General features: G+C 36.5%; 1 long non-coding RNA gene across 1 annotated transcript in view; it reads right to left on the bottom strand.

Annotated features, from left to right (window-relative positions):
• LOC145668692 (uncharacterized) overlaps nt 1-14,721 on the bottom strand; it is a 205,072-nt gene that overhangs the window by 13,580 nt on the left and 176,771 nt on the right. The window contains exon 2 of the long non-coding RNA XR_014128066.1: nt 9,459-9,537. This is a non-coding gene — a long non-coding RNA (uncharacterized LOC145668692). The remainder of the gene's footprint in view (nt 1-9,458; nt 9,538-14,721) is intronic.

The raw sequence follows: 14,721 nt of genomic DNA, 5'->3' as shown, positions 1-14,721 counted from the left end.
TTTATGACACATTGACACCAAGATATTCTGTGCCAAGTGAACAATGCAGTTAATAGTAAATTAATTTCTGGATTTTAACTTAAGAGTAAATCCCAAGGCAAACTGCAGACTATGAGAAGTTCTCTGTGGTTACACAAACCTAGCAGGAGTTGGAAATCCCAGATTCGAATCACGGTAGGGGTTCATGATGCTTGGATTCTTTGTTAATCTGTAAGTCCACGTCTCATATAGCCTTGTTTCTGAAAAAAGATGTTAAAATTTATGTCCAGTGAACCAATTAGATTATGAACACACTAATTAAAACAACCTGTCTTAAATACAGTCATCGAACATACTACTAAAGAAAACTAAATTCCATACAGAGCTCTGGCCGGACAGACAGATTTAGTTAGGTGATGTGTGGTCAGTTCTCATCGTTCTAATTTCTTGCTTTATAGATCAGAGCTTGCTGCACCTTAATTCAAATAGCTCTCTCATTGCGTCACGATGTTTAGACAGTAAAGAAAAATCTACTTTCACAGTATGAATTAATCTCGAGACCACACGCTTCAAAGGCATGAGCACTAACCATAGGTCCACATACCAGGAAACTAATAACAATATATGAATTTAATCGATTAGTTGTTACATCATAACTACTACTATAAGATGAGACAGTTTTGGGTATAACTCAGTATTCCTTTTCTGATTGAAGTTAAATACTGTTAATTTTTCCCCTTAAAACTTTTCCAGTACATAATCATGAGGATGAACTGAAAGCACTATATTTAACATGTTAAAAAAAGTACTAGTAACGTCGCAGAATATCAGGTAGACTATTATAAAAATACAGGAAAGAACTATCCAAAAATGTGAAAATTATTTGTATATATTATTCTGTAGTTGCTTTCAATAGTTATTTATACCTATTTAATAGAGCAAGTTGTGAACAGAAACAAGCCATTGGATGCGATTTACCTATTTTCTTTCTTCAGATTTTCATATACGGTTACGCCGTCGCTTCGACATTGAAATTTTTGATATTATGTATTTTAGATAGCCTAAGGATTTTTTAAAAAATAATTTTGCTAGGGTCATCAAGTCTAAAAGGCTCAGGTGGACTGGTCATGTAAAGAGAATGTAAGATAGTAGGATCGCTTTCAAAGATTTTACTAGAAATCCAAGGGAGGAGAATATTAAGATGGATCTCGTAGAAATAGGAATATAAAGTAGAAACTGGACCCAGCTGGCTAAGAACAAAAGTCGATGGAGAGCGTTTGTGAATGCGGCATTGAACCTCCAGGTTCCATAGGCCATATATATATATATATATATATATATATATATATATATATATATATATATATAGAGAGAGAGAGAGAGAGAGAGAGAGAGAGAGAGAGAGAGAGAGAGAGAAAGAGAGATACGCTGATAATATACTATGAACATAAACAAACTATTATGAATAGTGATGTAGAACATAATCAAACAAAACTACTGAAAACACGAGTAAGATTGAGAAAATGGGAAGAAAGAAAAAGAAACGACAGAAAGAGAACTGACGCAAGTAACACTACAAAAGAAAGAAGGAAAAATTACGCGAAAGAAAATACAATTTTATGAAGGTAAAAGTACATAGAGGGAAAAATATGACGCAACCAACTTATGTACGATGATTTTCTCCGAAACTATAAGAGAATTTATCCTTAAGCACGGCATTTTGTTCAGCTCGGCTTCATTTATCGGTTGATAGCCTTAGCTTTAAACAATATTAAACACAGTTTCTTAAATGAAAGCTTTGAGTTTTACGTCCCACGATTATGCAGTGTAGGCCAAAGGAGAGAGTGATGATGAGAAAGGAATTAAATAGTAGAATGAAGAAAGTGGGAGGAAACGGGAGAGCCCCGAAGAAACTCACGCACACGATGTTTGACCACCACAAAACTCACTTGGCGCGAGTTGGGATCGAATCAAGGACCTCATGCACCAGAGGTGAATGCTCTACCACTGAACCACCCTAGCCCCATGCTGATTTAAGAATTGGTGGAATGATAATGTGGGATGAAACAAGAATACCACGAAAAAACCCACTGACACGATGTCTATTGGTGGGGATTGATCCAAGAACCCCACGCGCCAGAGGTAAGCGTTCTACCACTGAGCCACAGTGCCTCTCTACTTTTTCTCGAGCCAGGGCGTATAAAAATATCTCAGATTAGAAAAGCGGACTTAACCTACGCAGAGAGCGAAGACTATGATTTCAGTTATTGAAGATTTTAAAAAATAGTGCCCTCTTCTTTTTTTAACTATGTCAGCATTAACTTTTCACAATTTGATTATCTTTTCCTAACGTTCCTTCGTGTACTTACAAGGAACGGATATGAAGGTGTCATCCGGACATCCGAATCAAACTTAGTCCATTCGATAAACATAACAAAGATACGTTCATGCACAGAAAATTAGATGGCTTGGACAACGGAGTAAGTCCCTGGGGCCCATTAGCCCTGTTAGTATAAAGAAAGTCGTAGACTAAGAGTAAAATTGCTATTGCATCAACACTGTTCATTAGAAAGCCATGGTTTACAGTTCATTCTCTTTAGCATGAAACAAATTTTCCAGAGGTGCTCTGTATTGGGGCTAATAACGTACTTGAACAGGGAAAATTGGAAGAATGTCGAGAAAATTATCTCCAGAAATCCCTCGCATTAACTTTGGACCCCTCTGGAGTGGCCCTGGTTAAAAACGAACAATCCACATGTATCTCAAGTAATAGTATAGGGGATAAGAAACGTGTATACCGAGTTCTGAACTCGAATTGCTAGACAGAACAGGTATGAGGGAAAAGCGTGTATTGATATATAAGTATTTTCCTCATATTTATTCCGTCTATCAATACAAAACTTGGTACACTCATTTCTTATCCCCTATAGTATTACTTGAGCTACCTGTGGATTGTGTGTTTTATTCATGGCCACTCCAGAGGGGTCCAAAGTTAATGCGAGGGATTTCTGGAGATAATTTTCTCGATATTCTTCCAATTTTCCCTGTTCAAGTACGTTATGAGCCCCAATATATAGCACCTCTGGAAAATTTGTTTCATGCTGAAGACAATGAACTATAAACCATGGCTTTCTAATGAACAGTGTTGATGCAATAGCAATTTTACTCTTAGTCTACAATTTTCTTTATACTAACAGGGCTAATGGGCCCCAGGGACTTACTCCGTTGTCCATGGCACCTAATTTTTTGTTTATGAACATATCTTTCTTATGTTTATCGAATGAACTAACAAGGTAAGTTTAATTTGGATGTCCGGATGACACGTTCATATCCGTTCCTTGTTAGAACAACTTGTGGCTTAAGCTTATATAATGTTCTGCTTTGTGTTAAAGTACTTTGAATTCAATCCTAAATTTATTTAGCTTACAAACGATAACCTACCACCTCTAGCTATCGCTAGAGAGCTTAGTCACGAGAATTCTCAATCAAATTAATTATTCATTGGCTTGTGTATGCGTGAATACATAATTTAACATAGAAATATTACGATTTATGGATTATATATACATTATTGATGAATTGGGAGATTCCTGAGGTTTCCATGTAGTAATAAAATACCATGGTTTCCATGTAGTAATGGCATTAACATCGATTCCAAACAACCCAATGCCGAGAAAAACAATATATATGCGTTTCTTTATACGCTGTATTTAGGATGAGAAAAATACTATTTCATTTACATTATAATTGATGAGTGCTGGCCGTTGATACTTTAACAATAATAATAACTAGGTATGAATTATTTGCAAATTTGGAGGCAAGCGATCTCCTTTATTGATTTATAGAACTTTTTAGTGCATCAAGAGTTTTCGTGAACAAACACGAACAATCAAGTAGTTGAATTAGGCATTTCAGCGAAAAACATAATGATTTTGAAAAATTGTATTCGTAGAACAAAACGAAAAGGTTTTCGACTTATTTCTAATGCTGAAAACTCTACTTTTCATTGTTTACAATGAGAATTTGCGAGTCAAATGCTTTTCCAAGTTTAAGTCTATGGGCATTCCGTTTTTCGGTGATTATTCCTCGGTGTTATGTCCAATCTGGACAAGCGACCTCTTACGACACTCAGTGCTCGCTCTTGAATCGCCATGTTAAATTTGTTAAGAACTGTTCAGTTATCTCGGAGGAATATCCAGATAAACGAACGCCAGATAAGTCGAGTAAAGAGCTTCTTTCAAATAATAATAATAATAATAATAATAATAATAATAATAATAATAATAATAATAATAATAATAATAATAATAATTTGTTTATGGTGCTAGAAGCAGTGATAAGCCCAGTACAACACTATGCCAACACTATACAGATTAAGAATTATATACAGACGCGAAAACATTGAGAATACAAATAAGAATATGGTCGCTCCCACTCTTAGAATTCAATCCTAAATTTACCTTCCTTGTGAATGATAATCTTACGCTTCGGGAAAACCTATCAAAGATATGCTAAACCTGATGTTCGTTACTTTACTTATAATAACCATCATTATATTATTAAAATATTTGGAGATACAACTTATGGGTTATTTCATGTTGTAATTTCCTTGTTGTCCGTAGTTTCTTAGTAACTTACCTAAAATGCAAATGTATTATAGCTACATACTACAGCAAAAAATGCTAACGTATGTCATTCTTTGTCATGTTCTTAATCTAAGAATCTTTAAGGAAAAATAAACTGAGTATTATCTATTTATTTAATTTGGTTAACTTCAGTAACTAATGTTCGCTACCTATCAATTTTGACACTCAATATTGCTAAATAGGTCTAACTGTTTAGTCTTTAGTAGTGCTGCCGAAATCGGTTTTTGAAAAAACCGAAAACCAGTTTTTGAAAAAAGTGAAATTTCATAAAACCGAAGTGTCGGTTTTGAAAACCGCATTTTCGGTTTCGGTTTTGAAAATTGCTTTTGCGGTTTCGGTTTTCAAAACCGCATTTTTTGTTTCAGTTTTGAAAACCGCTTTTGCGGTTTCGGTTTACAAAACCGCATTTGAGGTTTCGGTTTTGAAGACAGCATTTACGATTTTCGGTTTTCAGAAAACAAGTTTTCTAAAAAACCGAAAACCGCAAATGTCACAAAAATTCAACAGCACTAGTCTTTAGTTTACCAATTGCTGTTACTCGAGCCCCTTGTGCAAAGATAGGATGGAAAATAGAAACGAAATACTAATAAATACATGTAGAAAGCTAGTAGAGGAAAGTGAATTTAAAATCGGTAGTTACACTCTTTATGTTAAAAATTCAATCACCGATTTTTCTTGCATTCCGTCAAGTCAGAGGCGTCATTTAGGGGGAAATTGTCCCTCCCTGACTTTATATTTTAAAAGTTCTGCCCTTTGAAGGGGTAGGTAGAGCTAAGTTGAGTAAATCAGAGTCCGGAATTGACTCTCACTACCGGTTTATTATTTTAAAAAATCCTCTAATACAACAACAGTATTTACAGAAATACTACAATACAATTTTCACTAATGCGAGGTAGACAAAGGTAGCCCAAGACCTTGCAGACTTAGGACAGGATCTTTACAGAGTTCCAGGCAAGCTAAGTAGAGTGGTGTAGGAAACCCCAATGCTCCGAAGCAAGTAATGAGGGTTTAAGAGTCACAAAGCGCCGAAGCAGGCTAAGCAGCTGAGGTGGGATCCCGACAAAGTTCCGATCAAGCTAAGCCAGGTGGAAAGGAAGCCTAGAGTCCCGCATCAGACTAGAGGCTTTGAGGTTGGGTTTCTCCTAGAGCTCCAGGCAAGGTAGAAGAGGGGAGACCAATGGAAGATTAGTACCTGTCCGTACAATGTTCTTCCTTATGTAAACAGTCCGGGCAGCTGTGACGCTGCTGCTCCCATGTTGTCAAGTGACTTCTGGGTAGTGCTGGTGTCCGTCGTTTGCTTCTTGTAGTAATCCAACATAAGGTGTAGCACTCCAGCGTAAATTCATGTGGTTGATGTTTACAAACAGGAACACGTGTGATTGTTTATAAACACCAGCAAGTGGTGCTTTACAATATATAGGTACATAGTATTAAAAATGTGAAATTCTACTTATATCGGTGGAGGATCTTGACCTTTTCTCTCCCAAGCATGAAATGATGCTACTGCATTAAATGACATGTTATTGGTAAAATGGTAAAAATGTATATAAGTGCTTAAATCAGATAATGGTGAGGGAAATATTGGAGAAGAGGAAGTTTGAATTTAGAGTAAGTCCAACAAAAGACACACACATACACACATCTCTTTGTTCATTTAATGTCACTGTTTCATTAACTCTTTTCTACGATTAACATTAGTGTAACTTTAACTCATTAATACCTATTAACTCTCATTTTCAACGTCACATTGTCATTAACTCATTTCTACGCTTCAACACTCTAGTGTGGCTCTAAGCCTAGTAAATTTTTAATTAACAAAATAATTATAAATTATATTTCCTTTAATGTTACGTACCATTAGCCACTTTTACGCTTATTTTAGTGCAGCTTTAACTTGCAAATAACTTTTATCTTTCATTTTTAGTGTCATTATTATAATATTTTTTTTCTATATTTAATATTCTAATGTAACTTTAAAAAAAACTAACGTTATTATATCTCACCAAATCATGGAATCTGCATCAACCAATAGAATCCATCGTAATATGAAAGTTACGTAAAGGGAAGTTGGGAAGAAGGAATACGTCAATTTAAGTGGGATTGGTTCTAAAATATTAACGTAGTAATATATTTCTCAAAATATCAGTAAACAAAATATAGGTACACTTTAATACTTACATACACTGTAAACAATTACGGTCACATTTAACGACCGATTGTCAATCCTGGCTGCCAACTGATTACTCTAAAATTTACGGTATTACCTAAAATTTATTATTATAGGTCATAAAAATACCGTATTTATGCAGCGGCGCAAATTTGTCTTCAACTCTGGGAGGGACAAGTAAGATCGTTTTCTTATTTATTTATTTATTTATTTATTGTTAAACGATGCTCAAAATATTTGTGAAATTGAAAAACAATCCTGTGGAGGATCAGGGAGTAGAGTAATCTTCAACATTGGAAGGCCGGCAGATCTGAGGCTTTTTTCTGGGGGGATATCAGTTTCATCTCACTTTCCTTTGTGACAATCGGACATAAATCATCACATTTTTTCCCCAAAAAACACATTTAAAATCGGATTATTGGTGAGACAGTCCCCCAAGGTTCCAAGATTGGAGGGAACATGTCCCCCTCATCCCCCCGGGATTTGCGCCAGTGTATTTATACCCTATTACCATAACTTTAACACTAATATCGTAAATTTAGGGTAATCGGTTGACAACCAGAATTGATGATAATCTGTCAGTAAATGTTACCGTAGAATTCTTTTCCTCCTTGTCTGATATTGTTTCTATATTACTGCTCCAATACATGTTATTTTAGTTTATGAATTGGATGTAAAATGATCATACAATTCATTAAAATTATATCATTATAACCCAGTATTACCGTAGTAAAGCGATACTACATAAAAACAGATGAAACTATTAAGCCTACATTAATACCCATTTCCCATTACCTATTTCCCGTTTAAAATATCTTTTATAAGAGGGAGAATTTTTCTTTTTTTTTTCTTTTTATACGGAAACATAATCTTATTCTCTCATGCCCAGTATCAAATGATTCAAAATCGATTTTCTTTGCAATATCATTCTCTAAAGTTCTTATGAATATAATTGTGATCCTACGGTGGGTAATGATCAAGTTTCTAGCCTTAAAAAAGGAAATTCTTTGTTTCTCAACGGAATCCCTTCCCCGTATGGGTAGAACTCACTTCTTGTATCGATACAGAAAAAGAAAAAAAAACTTTTCAAAAAATCACTAACAACTACCATAACTTTTTCACCATTGTTAAATACATTGTTCTTTTAAAACCTTTTAGCTTGGCAAACAAAAAAATTAAGGTGCTAAATCCGGAAAGTATGGAGATGAAGCAACATTTCATAGCCGCATTCCTTTGCAGTTTGCTGTGACACCAATGACCTACGGTGCCTTGTTTTGATTACGATTTTGGACTGCTACCCATGGCTATCAAGGCATAATTATTTCACACAAACGCCATAACAGTTCGCAATAGTACTGTCCAGTTACCGTAACATTTATTGGTAAATATTTCATCATAAAAATGCCCTCCGAGTTTCAAAAAATACTGGCATCATCTTACCCATGAAGGTCCTTTTTTTTTTTTTTTTTTTTTAATCAGGGAGGAGAAATGTTTCCTCTGCTTTTGCCTCTTTTGGCTTTGGGGTCAAAGTGGTAGACGTAAATCTTATCTTGGGTCACTTAACTTCACCAAAATAACTTTAATCCTGTTCATATCGAGGCGAATGATCTATTCACAAGCAAGCACTCGCTGTCACAGGTGTTCAACATTCAAAAATTTGGAAAGTCGTTTGGCCATACAGGCCAGTACTTCCGTCATACCGTGTTATATCCTCTCACATGAAATGCAAACAGTTTGTACAGAACGTCGAAGGTTTAGTCTTAGATCCTGCAATAACACGTCATAAATGGTGTCAATGTTCTTTTGAGTGAATGCTGTTGATGGTCTTCTGACGAAAGGTTCATCTTCAATGGATACCCGACCTCTTTTGAAACCTGCAATTCAATTTTTCAAGTGACGGACGAAGGTCCAAAATTCTCTAATGTTTGCCGCGTATCAAGATGAATTTCTTTAGGGATCCATCCCTTCTTGTTGGACTCAATAACTGCTTGATTCTTCTTTTTCTCTGTTTGTCGGCCATAACTATTCACATTACTACGTTTTGAGATCTGTACAACAAAATTCAAACATGCAACAAACACAATATTTGTCACTACAGATTTCAAAAGGTAATACTTCTAATAAACATACGCATGCGCCACTGAGATGGATGGAGAAGGACTAATAATATGTAGCAGCACTGTCTTGAGACTCATCTTACACGAATCAATGAACAATCAACGTTATGATGGATTGTGCTCATTCCAATCTCCTGAAATAAACCATTAAAATTGTTACAAAAGACAATTCCTCCCGTCTCCGAAAAGTAAGATAAACCTTTCGAAACGTGCTGATTTTGACATTTTTTTTTCAATAGATTCCACTTTTGGAGTCGAGAGCCAAAGATTTCCTCCTATGTTTCTCAATAGATGTAAGTCCCGTACGTGATAGTTTAACTTTTCTTGTGTGATGAGGTGAGGTGCACATGAGAGGGATGGTGGCTCGATGTCGACTTCCACATTGCCTAAAATTCCTTCTTCTGCTCAAATCTACAATTTTCGGCACAAGTAGATTTTCACTATGGGGCACTGGGCGTCTTGGTGACTCCAAATTAGGCATTGGATGTGATGTTTTGATTTTGAAGAGAAAATATTTACATCTATCAAACAAAAGTAACAGTAACTTACGGTCTCTGGGCTCCCTCCAAACCATTGATGCTGCAAATTTTATCCCTCTTTATTTTCTTGCATCCATTTTCGCAAGAGCCTGTAACAAGAATTGCAACAGATATGTAGTGCCCATCGCTTACGGTTCCTTACTTTTTTTTCTTTTGGACAACATCGGTAAGGCTATATTTTGACTCTTCAACACCAGATCATTGCATATATAACAAAATGATTTAGGGTTATTTTTACACTGACAGAACATTCTGATATATTGAACACAGTCAGCTTTTCATACATACTTCACTGACAGAAACCCAACACAAAAGTTAAAACTTTACAAACACCTGCAATTGCATAACAACTTTCATGTCGCATAGCACAAAACAGATGTCAGCACTTGTTCATCAGTGCTGCCAGCATGATGGTTGCTATGTAACAAATTTATCATGACAAGATTCAGCTTATAGTTTCTTTTTATAACAATGCAGCGATATCACTCTTATCAAGCACTGGAGACAAACTTTTAAACGAATTTAGAATTGTTTGCTACGTAGTACACATAATGTGTAAAGATAGTGTTTTTCGGGAAAACTATACCTGATACGAAGAAACTACTCACAGATTCGTGTTTTGTTTGGAAAAGTACGTTATGAAAACATATTCTTAGGCAAAGGACACATTTTGTGTTGTGTAGTAAAAGAACTTTTTTATATCAAGTATTATCTGACTAGCTTAGGGAGCTTCTTAGATATTCTATTTTATACATACATAAATGTTGAATCACCTTTTCTGTTAGGATAGGCATTTTGAAAATTCTAAACAGTCTAGATTTCTTTCCTACAGTTAGAATGGTAGGCAGGTTCTCTAGTACCTTGCTCTTGGACAGAAGTCATAATAGGACAGTTGTATCGCAAAAATACGTATGAAAAACATGCAACCAATATATATATATTAAAAATTTATTTGAGCACGTTTACCTTGCGTTGTGCTCACTCGGAAAGCTCATAACCACTGTTGTCTGTCCACAACCTTCTGTCCCTAAGTATTTTTTTTATTATTTTTTAAAAAGCTTTCGGTGTGCATACTGCAAGATGATTCGTATGTATGACCACGTTTTATATGAATATTTAAGTTTAATAAAAGACAAAAGTATTAAAAAACAATTTACATGGATATTTTAGGAAGATAGGTGCATGCTTTTATGTCTGGTGGACGGATGAGAACCAAAAAAACACGTGATGCATTAAAATTCTAAAGCACTGACATTTTTATTTTAATATATATATAGCAGCCATGGACCGAATGCATCACCGACTGAAAAAGAAAAGAACGAAGAGACAGAGTGAGAGATTGGAAAAGAAATATAAGAAATGTGTAATCATGCGTCTAGAACATTTGAATGACGTCGAATACTGCGAAATGTACGACTGAGAGAGAAAAAAAGAATTCACGTTGTCAGAGGAAAAGTACTGGCACACGAGTTTGCTAGAAAAATGTAAAAATCGCACGAGGCCTTTACATACCCACTAAATTGCGAGCTTAATTTAAAAGGCACGTTGAATGAACGGCTACTAAAAATGTACACTTTATTTTTATGATATGGTGATTTGGAATAGATAATCAATTACTATTAATAAATCAATATTGGCAATGTATAGACATTCATTTAAAATATATATATATATATATATCTGAACTTGAGTCTTTTAGTTTCGAGCAAGCCTGTAGCTAAGAGATGGCCAGTAGATGCTTAGCATCTCCCCCTACATCTACCTTCTTCCGCCCCCTGAAATTTTCAGCTGTTTGTTTATAAATATACGAGTATGATAAAAAAAAATAAGTAATCAAGGATATAAGATGAACTCAAGTTATCCCCTCCCAAAATTATCTTGGCCTATCCTGTCTTATTGTTTTAGCTACGGACCTGTCTTTAAGTGACTATATATATATATATATATATATATATATATATATATATATATATATATATATATATATATATATATATATATATATAAATGCTAGATTTATATGTTTGTGGCCAATTCAAACCACAAGCTCTATAAAGATGCCGTTCTCACTGATCGATTGCAAATTTTGAGAAGATTGTTCAGTTCTAATTGAATATTCTTTTTTTTAAAAATGGTTGTTATTTCTTTACTGCATTTTTAGAGGTATACTGGAAGTATTGAAATTTTTTTAGAAAAGCATTAGAAAGGCATTATGAGTTATACATTCCAACACCACACAGTTGTATCCGGGGTTAGTATATCTCTCGGGCCTTTGTTTCATGGCCAAATAATAATGAAAAACGAAGGATAACTATTTCTCCAGTCTAACGTGAATCTTTATTGTTTGGAGTGTTATGCCCAATGAACACCATGTTTAACTGGCATTATAATTAATTATGTGTGTAATGTATTTGCTTATTACATACTGCATGCAAGAAGAAAGAAAACTGACCATACATGACATAGAAACTCCAACCGAAAGTAGGTTCAAATCAAATCTTGCAAACGGTGCGAGATATTGAAAAAATAATCGAAAAAAAAAATCTCCCTTTTATGATACTCCTTGCCAATTTTTATCAAGACGTCCTTCACTTGTGTCTGTAAAGAGACATTTACGAATGTTGTGAGAAATGACAAGGAGATTCATGCTCATATGTGAATGATGCGCTGTTTAGAGAGAGCTGTTCAGCTAGTAGAAATTGAAAAAAAAACTGTTTAATTGTTAAAAAGTAGATTTTAACTCCTTTACAGTTACGAACAGTGGCCAGACATGTGAGGAAACTGGGACTATAATACATTGTGAGTGGAGAAACCATTCAGCAGCACCTCCATCAAGTTGGGAAGCACAACAAGTTGGGTCGATGGGCCCCACATGATTTGATTTCCAGAAGGAAACTCGAAAAGAACAATTTTAGATATTATTGAAAAGTGAAAGAGAAACTTGTTGGAACATTGGCTCAGAAGGAATTGTATCATGACGGAGTTGCTAGAGGGTATGGTAGCAGGAAAAAGAGGGAGGAGCGAAGGAGGCTATAATTGATGGAATGTAATGTAATATAGGAGTAACAGTTGCTGTTGAATTGATTACTTGGTTCGATTTGACTTTAACGTCCCTTTCAACACCGAGGTTGTATGAAATATGAACCTACAGCTTAACGTAAGATACGAACTACGTCAGCTACCACTGGAAATCGAACTCTTTTCTCATACTTAACCATATAGAATGGCTATTGAAGTTGAGGGATCCTTTTTCTTTTTTGGTTTAACGTCCCACAAATATGAACCGAAGCTGAGGGAGAATGTGAAAATGATAATGAACGAAATTAATGATTGGAGAAAGTGGAAGGAAACGAGAGAATCCCAATAAAACCCACCTACAAGGTCTGTATGATAAGTAATGAGACTCGCCGCGCCGCGGCGCGCGTGTCGCTGGAGCGGGTTTGTCGGTGATGGAGGATGTAGGGGGGGGGTCCGAGCAAAGCAACGCACCGCGCGTCAGTTGGCTCCGAGCCTTAGTGGAGCGCGGACAAGCCTTGGACAAAGCCCTTGTGAACATTCTTGTCACGGCGGAAAATCAACAAACATGGAGGGTTCCATCGAACAGCGTTATGCGATCAAATTTTGCGTTCGCCTGGGGAAAACGGCTACTCAGACGCTTTCTCTCATCACGGAGGCCTACAAAGAGGAAGCCCTATCCAAAGCCCAGGTGTTTCGTTGGCACAGTGCGTTCCGGAACGGCCGGGAAAGCGTTGAGGATCTGGAGAGGGCTGGACGCCCGACAACAGTGACTACGGACGAAACTGTGGCAAAAGTGAGGGATCTCCTGAACTCAGACCGTCGATTATCGTTGAGATTGATTGCTGATGAACTCGATATGAACCACACAACAGTGCACAAGATTGTGACGGAACAATTGGGAATGAGAAAAATCTGTGCGAAACTGGTGCCGCGAGTGTTGACTGACGAACAAAAGCAACGACGTGTTGATTGTTGTCAGGAACTGTTGAACCTCATGAACAGTGACCCTAACTTTGAAGATGACGTCATAACAGGTGACGAGTCGTGGGTGTTCCAGTACGACCCTGAAACGAAACGTCAAAGCGCGGAGTGGCACACTCCTGCGTCCCCGCGCCCCAAGAAGGCCAGAATGTCGAAGTCAAAGGTGAAAACAATGTTGATTGTTTTTTTTGACAATGTGGGGGTGGTCCACAAGGAGTTTGTACCCCAAGGACAAGCCGTCAACGCCGCCTTCTACAAACAAGTCCTTGAGAGACTGCACAGGAGCGTCAAGCGGAAAAGACCGGCGATCGCTAGCCGGTGGAAGTTGCATCACGACAATGCCCCTGCCCACACCGCCTTCTTAGTGACCTCCTTTTTGACCCGGATTGGGGTGGAAGTCCTTCCACAACCACCCTACAGCCCAGATGTGAGCCCGGCCGACTTCTTCCTCTTCCCGAAGCTGAAGCCACGCTTGAAAGGAACCCGTTTTGCAGACGTCACAGCCATCCAAGCAGCCGTGACCACATTTCTAAAGGACATGCCGGCTGCTGACTTCCAGAGGGCGTTTGCAGCGTGGAAACATCGATTGCAGAAGTGCATCGACGCAAGAGGAGAGTACTTCGAAAGCTTTTAAGTCCCTGTACAGATCAGATCAATAAAACAATGTTTCCAGACCTGGTCTCATTACTTATCATACAAACCCTGTAATTGTTTTTTTTTCCATCTCCAACCTTCTTGTCGCGAGCTGGATCGAATCAGTGAACCCACGCACGAGAGATGGGCGCTCTAGTTGAGAACCAAGAATTGAGAAAATTAAGGGAATAAAAAATAACCGAATTTGAGGTTAAGAAATGAACTGACGAGGAGGAAATAAAGTGTCCTATAACTGTATCCTGTAGTCTGAAAATTAGGAAGGAAGAATAAATGCACGCGAATGCTAATTAAATAATTACTGGAAAGGCAAAGTAAAGGATTCCAAGAAAATCTGCGGACAAGATTTTCTCCACCATAACTTTATATTATTTGATATTGAACTATAAACAATCGCTCTATCGGTGAACTACCATAATTACACTTGAAGGTAAGTGAAGTTGGCTACAAGTTACGATCTTGTGACTGACATGAGACTATCTCAGTGGTTTAATGTTTAATGGTGCTCTTCTTATTGTTAATGTCATAAATCGATAATATTTTAATCTCGATTTATTATTATTATTATTATTATTATTATTATTATTATTATTATTATTATTATTATTATTATTATTATTATT

This window comes from Thermobia domestica, chromosome 13 (genome assembly GCF_964235325.1).
Source record: "Thermobia domestica chromosome 13, izTheDome1.hap1.1, whole genome shotgun sequence".
Lineage (NCBI taxonomy): Eukaryota > Metazoa > Arthropoda > Insecta > Zygentoma > Lepismatidae > Thermobia > Thermobia domestica.
The sequence above is the reverse complement of the archived record's forward strand: the minus strand, read 5'-3'. Positions and strand labels throughout refer to the sequence as shown.